At 45.1% G+C, this 6,528-nt stretch overlaps 1 protein-coding gene across 2 annotated transcripts in view; it reads right to left on the bottom strand.

The window, feature by feature from the left end:
* Larp1 (La ribonucleoprotein 1, translational regulator) overlaps positions 1 to 6,528 on the bottom strand; it is a 95,419-nt gene that overhangs the window by 52,176 nt on the left and 36,715 nt on the right. The window contains exon 1 of one of the 2 annotated variants that reach the window (XM_033761588.1): positions 6,447 to 6,506. The exons of the other annotated variant lie outside the window; for it this stretch is intronic. The gene's annotated coding sequence lies outside the window, so the exon portion shown is untranslated. Of the gene's footprint in view, positions 1 to 6,446; positions 6,507 to 6,528 lie in introns of those variants that run through there. 2 annotated transcript variants of the gene reach the window in all.

The raw sequence follows: 6,528 nt of genomic DNA, 5'->3' as shown, positions 1-6,528 counted from the left end.
AAAAAAAAAAAAAAAAAAAAAAAAAAAAAAAAAAAAGAGCCACAGGTTTTGAGCAAGAATAACAGCAGACCAGTTATAAGACTGCTAAGATAAACTAAGAGAGAAATGAGGATGTGTGGTCCAGGCAAGGAACAACAACCTGCCAGTGTATAGATCAGGACACAATTCTTAAAACAATGTACTAGTAAATTAGAGAAGAACTGACTAAGAAATAGAGGCAGCAGGATGACCTCAAGGATCTTAGTCTAAGCAATTAGAAAGGCAAAAGTTGTTTAATCTCACTGAGCCTCACTTTACTCACCTGTAAAGTGGAGATAAAAGAATACCTGCTCAGATGACCTAGGTGAACAGGTGAAACAGCACAGGGTGACTAATATATTCATATTAACTGTCTCTTGGTCATCAAGGTCCTAAATAAATTAGTGCATGGAAAGCAAAGTAAAAATCATAGAGCCCAGGCAGACAATCCATCCAGATGGCTCCCAACTCCTGTGGGATCCACGTGCCTAGGAAAACCTTACATTATTCCAAAGCACAGGGGAAAAGAAAGGTAATCTTGAATGGCTGGGAAGTATGTAATAAGGGAAAGGTGATCACTACAAGTTTGGAGTTATTATAGAAGGCCCTGTAAATAAGTCTCTTATGGAGGGGTCTTCTGTTTATCAACAGCACTGTATCTCAGACAGGACGGACTTGACAAAATTCATCTATAAGGCCCATACTGCTCCCCTCCCCACACCTAGGATTTTGCCAGCCAAAAGGAAAAAGGTACCATGTCAAGACTGTCCCTCTAATTCCTGGAAAATCCCTCAGGGGGATACGGCAAGCCATCTGCCACAGGAAGTTGGCCAGTTGGCCCTGGTAATCACAAATAGCTGTCTTGTAAATTCAGCTAAGTCCAGATGATCCACCCCAAATCAGGAAAAGCATGGATACCCTCAGAAAAGGGAATTATCTTAATCTATATATATCTGGCTTTGAAACGTTATTTTCTGGAATATAAGCCAGTTACATCAGTGTGGGACACTTTGCTACCACACACTCAAAGTCAATGAGCTCTCGGAACCACCTCAGCACCAGCATTCATTCCATTCTGTGAACAAGGACACGGAGGCAAGGAAGCATATTCAACACCAGAGTGAAAACAGTAAGTCCCATGTTCTAATTCTACCACCTTCCACTTGCACATCACTGTGCTGTTTCGTGTTCTCATTAGCCTGGTAACAGAACTTACTCCTTGACAAGAATGACAGCACATGCCTGTAACTCCAGCTGCCTGAGGGGCTGAGGCAGGAGGATTCTAAGTTTAAGGACAGGCTGGGCAACTTACAGGTTACCCAAAGATTAAAAAAAAAAAAAAATTTTTTTTAAAGGGCTGCAGTTGTAGCTCAGTGGCTGAGCACACTTACTTAGCATACATGAGGACCGAGGTTCAAAACCTAGGGCAAAAAACCAAAACGAAGTTCTTTCTCGAACTCCAGGGCATGGTAAGATATCCTCTCTCCTGGCCACACTCTTAGATAACCCTGGACCAGCCAGGGAGGTTTGTGACCCTGGACCCCGGCACCCATGAGCTGCCCAAGGCCCCAACACCCCAATTACCCACCCTGAACTTGTCCTGGATTTTGTAAATAAGGGCAACTCCCATCTGCCAAGCTGTCTGTTTTAAGCAGGTTTCCGTGGTTTCAGGCCTGCTCCTCTTCTCTGCCCACCTCCCAGAGAAGAGAACAGGTGCCGGGTACCAGGGATAAGATGGTCATTCCAGCTTATGTTCCCCCGGAGACGGGGACAGAACAGCGCACACAGCCTCACCTCAGGTGTGGAGCGCAGGCGAGCCCAGACTACCCCGTACCCATAGAGACCCAAAGCCACCTCCTACTCAGTCCCTGCCCTGCTAGACAATCACTTCCCTACCCTGAAACTCAACCCTGCTTCTTAAGGGTGCAAGTGAGCGCCCCCATCCCCCTGGTCAACAGGGTCTCCTAATTGTGTGCTTCTTTACAGGATGAAAAAGAAAAAGCCATGTGAGCTATAGAAAAAGCCTCCAGCTTCATCTCCTGAGGCCAAACTAGCAGTACTTAGTGTGTGTGTACTAATAACCGAAAAACAAAAAAACAAAAAACAAAAACAAATGAATAAGCCAGGCTGCACTGCAAAGCCCTGCAATCCCAGCACCCTGTGGGGCTGAAGCAGGAAGATGGCAAGTTCTACCCAGCCCAAGCAAACTAGCAAGACTGGTCTCAAAATAGAAATAAATAAATGAAGAAATAATACACACAAGCCATAGTTCAGAAGGCTCTAGGTTCATTCCACGGTACTGCACACAGGGCCGAGGATGCAGCTCAGTGGCGCCGCACCTGCCTCGCAAGTACAAGGTCCCAAGTTCAATCCCTGATACAAAACAAAACAAAAAACCTAGTACTGCACAACCCCCTCCCCACAAAACATTATCATGTCATTACTGCCCCGACAAAAATAAAAGAATTCCTTAATATAATCTAAAACACTCAAATTCTCTCAACTGTCACCAAACTATCTTTTTATAGCCCAGTCTGTTCCAATCAGAATCTAGACAACATCCACAATAACACAATTTGATTGTTTCACCTTTCTTTTTAAAGCTATAACAACTTTCCCTTTTAAAAATGACATTTTTTAAACTCAAAAACACCTTACAAAATTTCTCACATTTAAAAACGGGCTAGCTGCTACCTCACAGTCAATTAATTCGTTCCTCTACCCCCGTTTTCCCTATACACTGGCAGTTAGGATCTACAGTTTATTAGCACCGGGTACAGTATCTGGTGGTGTGTACTGTCCATCATTACCGCGCAAGACCCGCAGTGCCTGGGTATCCACTATACACCCTAAGCTACTCAGCAAGTTTCCTGAGGCCAAAAACATTTCCCCAACTCTCAGAGCTTGGATTCAAAATCGGAGTTCATCATTACAATGGCAAAGGTAAGGACACACAAATACAAGGCTCTATTTCAGTTTCTTTCTTTTCTGGAGAGAGGGGGATGACTGGAGCAGAAAATGGTTCTGATATTAAAAAACCCTTTATGATGCTGGACGTGGCAGTGCATGCCTGTAATCCCAGCACTTGGGAGGCTGAGGCAGGAGGATCACTGTGAGTTCGAGACCAGCCTGAGCTACATAGTGAGTTCCAGGTCAGTCTCAACTACATAGTGAGACCCTGTTTCAAAAAAACAACAAAAAAAACCCTTTCTGACATTCAACATGATTCATTTCCTTCAGATGAAGAAACAGAGGCAAAGAAAGCACAGATACTGCTGGTGTGACCTTGTTGGCCAGGAGCATGATCAGAAATGGAATTAACACTCATAATTATGTTCGTTGTTCATCACAAAAAATTTTAAATAAAAATTACAGATGGGCACATATTAAGTGTTCCCTTTACACCTGGCACTTCGACAAGAGCTTTACAAACAGAACCAACTTTAATTCTCCCAATACTCTGAAACAGCGCTATTATTAACCTCACTGTGAGAAGGAACGGCTCACTTTAAATACATAGCAGAGCTAGGACTCCAAAGTACAGCCTGGAGCCTCCAGGACCCAGAACCCTTACCTCCTCCCATCCAGTCTACTTTCCTGCACTGAGGAAAGAATGGCAGGGTCTGAAGTAGCTCTGACAGTATGAGGCCACAAGGATGCCCCAGATCCACATCAACACATACCTAGGACAGGCTGGGAATCCAGGGAGGAACGCAGAACAGGTTTACTTGGAGCTGGCTCAGTGTGGCAGAGGATCTCTAGGGCACTATGGGCCAGGTTTTTTTTTTTTTTTTTGGGGGGGGTGTTTTTTTGAGACAGGGTCTCACTATGTAGTTGACACTGACCTGGAACTCACTATGCAGCCCAAACTGGTCTCCAACTCACAGCAATCCTCCTGCCTCAGGCTCCTGAGAGATGGGATTACAGGCACCACCATGCCCAGCTGGTGAGGTTTTTAAAATGATTAATCACCTTTTTTATTTTGTGAAGTCAGATGCACTTCACAAGGACAAACACTTCAGTCTTAAACCCTGTCCAATTCTGTCACCAGTTTTCTCACTACACCAAGTTAGCAGTGTGAGTACAGTTGTACTGCCTGCAACAAGCCTACTGGCTACCCCTCAAGGTAGGGCAGGGGCATCAGCCAGAGATTTTTCATTCAATTAGACTGGCTGCCCTTCCCCCCTGAAACAAACGCGCGGTCCCCCAATAGTATTTGTAAAAGACAAATTAAAATACTAACAGAAAGCAAAAGAAGTCAGTTCTTTGGTCACCAACCTTTACGATTACCCCCACAAGCCCTCCGTGTCTGCACACAAACAAAGGTCAATATTTAAGGAGAGATCTTACTTATTTCAGAGGCACGGACACAAAACAAGAGGAAAGGTCTGTATTCTCCAGCTCCCTCATTTTACATGTGGAGAAAAAGAGAAAAGTCCCAGAAGTTCCACGTTCTCCTAGACACCCTAACAGCTACCACGTGCTGGGCATGGACAAATCATTTACATGAATCACCACAGTGAAAGCTCACAATGGCCCCATGAGGCAAGTGCATCATAAATTAATACCTGTTACACAAATGGGGCCGGTGGCGAGACAGAATAGTTAAGTAACTTGCACAGGAGGCACAGCTAACAAGTGGAAGAGTATATGAACTCACAGTCTGATACTGGAACCTCTGCTACATTATCAGTAATAGAGAACGTTTTGAAGGTTTCAAGGATAACAAACAGGCCACTTTGGTATGGGTACTATAGGTTTGCCACCACCGCTATATATAATTTCTTTTAACTTAGGCATCTTGGAATTTGAAGGGACGTAGCCGGAATAAGGGAAAAAAATTAAACATTTTCAAAATACTCTAGGGGAGAAAGGGAAACCAAAAAGCCAAAATGCTCAAGACTTAAAACTACAAACCTAGGTTGGGGAAGCTTAAACCAGAATAGAGAACCCCACAAAAAAAGGGGAGACCATAAAGCAAACTTTATTACTAGTTACTGCCTGTGTCCATTAAAGAACTAAAACACTAGCATCTGAGCCAAAAGGAGAGCTAAAAATAGGCATTCGCAGCAAGCTTTGGAAAGCTTTTAGCTTGCTTATGAGGCACTCATTTCAGGAGACTCCCAAAAACATATGCATTACAGAACACAAAAATTCCCAAGACCACACAGCCAGTACACTGGTGTCACATACAAACTTTTCCAGGCTATGGATAAAACTAGGGCTGGAAAAGGGCCTTAGAGATCCATATTGGCTCCACAGAAAAGGCCACCACCTAACCTTACTAAACGAAGAACCAAATCACAGAACTCTTCCTCAGTAAGCACCCAAGCCCGAATAACAGGCTTAAATTAAACACAGAAGCTACTGGATTATTTCAGGTAGTGTGCCAAAAACTACCCGAAAGACTGTAATCCGAAGAGTAGATACTCTCTTGCCTCAGATTCCAGAAAAACAAGAACTGAGCAAATCTTCTGCTTTGGGCACTTACAGCAAGTCAGCTTATACGCTCGGAGGGAAGGCAAGGTAGATGCCAGCCAAGCTGTCTTCTTCCCACGATCAATAAGCCCAGTGACGCAAGCTATCAAGGGCCCTTGGACTTAAGACAAAAAAACGCCGGCTCAGGCACCCAATACCACCTGATGTCATGGCTGATTTAAAACCCACAAGGCAGGTTCACCATTAGCTAAGCAGCAAGAAGTCAGGATGAGCAGATCCATTTAAACTTCTGAGGAGTGCTCTCCTGAGGATGATTATACCTCTGAGTTTAAAGAGGGGGGAAGGACCAAAGAGTGCCTTAAAGTTGTTTTCCCTTACTTTGTGGGTGGATAGGAGAGATTTGAAAGAAAATGGAGGTTTTAGCACCACCCTTTGCATAAGAGGGTTCTGAAAGCGGGTGGTGGGAGTACTGAAAGGGAGCAGGGGGATGGAGTAAAAGGAAGAGAACCATTTGTGGTACTATTCCCAAACTCCAAATAACCCCTCCTGCAATTACAGCAACCTGAAAAGTAAGGCTGGCAACATGCAGTTCCCAGGAACAGCTACCCTGATTTCCCTAGGGCTAAGAACCGACTGTATTCCTGAATGTAAAGGCACACAGCTCCCCCTTCAACGTTCCCTATTCTAACCGTTTAAACTAAGCCTCAACAGCAACTGCAGAAGGGGAGGAGTTTTGAAAAAGCACTCGGGCTAAAACCAGAGCTCATCATTCTAACTACAAGCTAGTTTTAACAAAGGCCCACTTTAAAAGGACCAACACCGAGGAATCTAGATCTGCTGTGCCCTCATCCACGCGCTGCCCGGCCGAGGCCAAGGATGCGTTCCGCCGGCCGCACCACCTTTCCTGGTCAAAGAGGCCGAGAGCAACCTCCATATTCTGCGCTGCCTCGCCCGCGACGCTGACACGGCTCTGCTGAGATTTTCCTCACCTTCGCCGCCTCCCCAAAGGGCCGTACAGAACGGACCCCAGAACGCAGCGCCCCGCCAGCGGCCACCCGCGCGGGGAGACAC

Source organism: Fukomys damarensis, unplaced genomic scaffold (genome assembly GCF_012274545.1).
Source record: "Fukomys damarensis isolate Sample0158 unplaced genomic scaffold, DMR_v1.0_HiC HiC_scaffold_9, whole genome shotgun sequence".
Taxonomy (NCBI): Eukaryota; Metazoa; Chordata; class Mammalia; order Rodentia; family Bathyergidae; genus Fukomys; species Fukomys damarensis.
The sequence above is the reverse complement of the archived record's forward strand: the minus strand, read 5'-3'. Positions and strand labels throughout refer to the sequence as shown.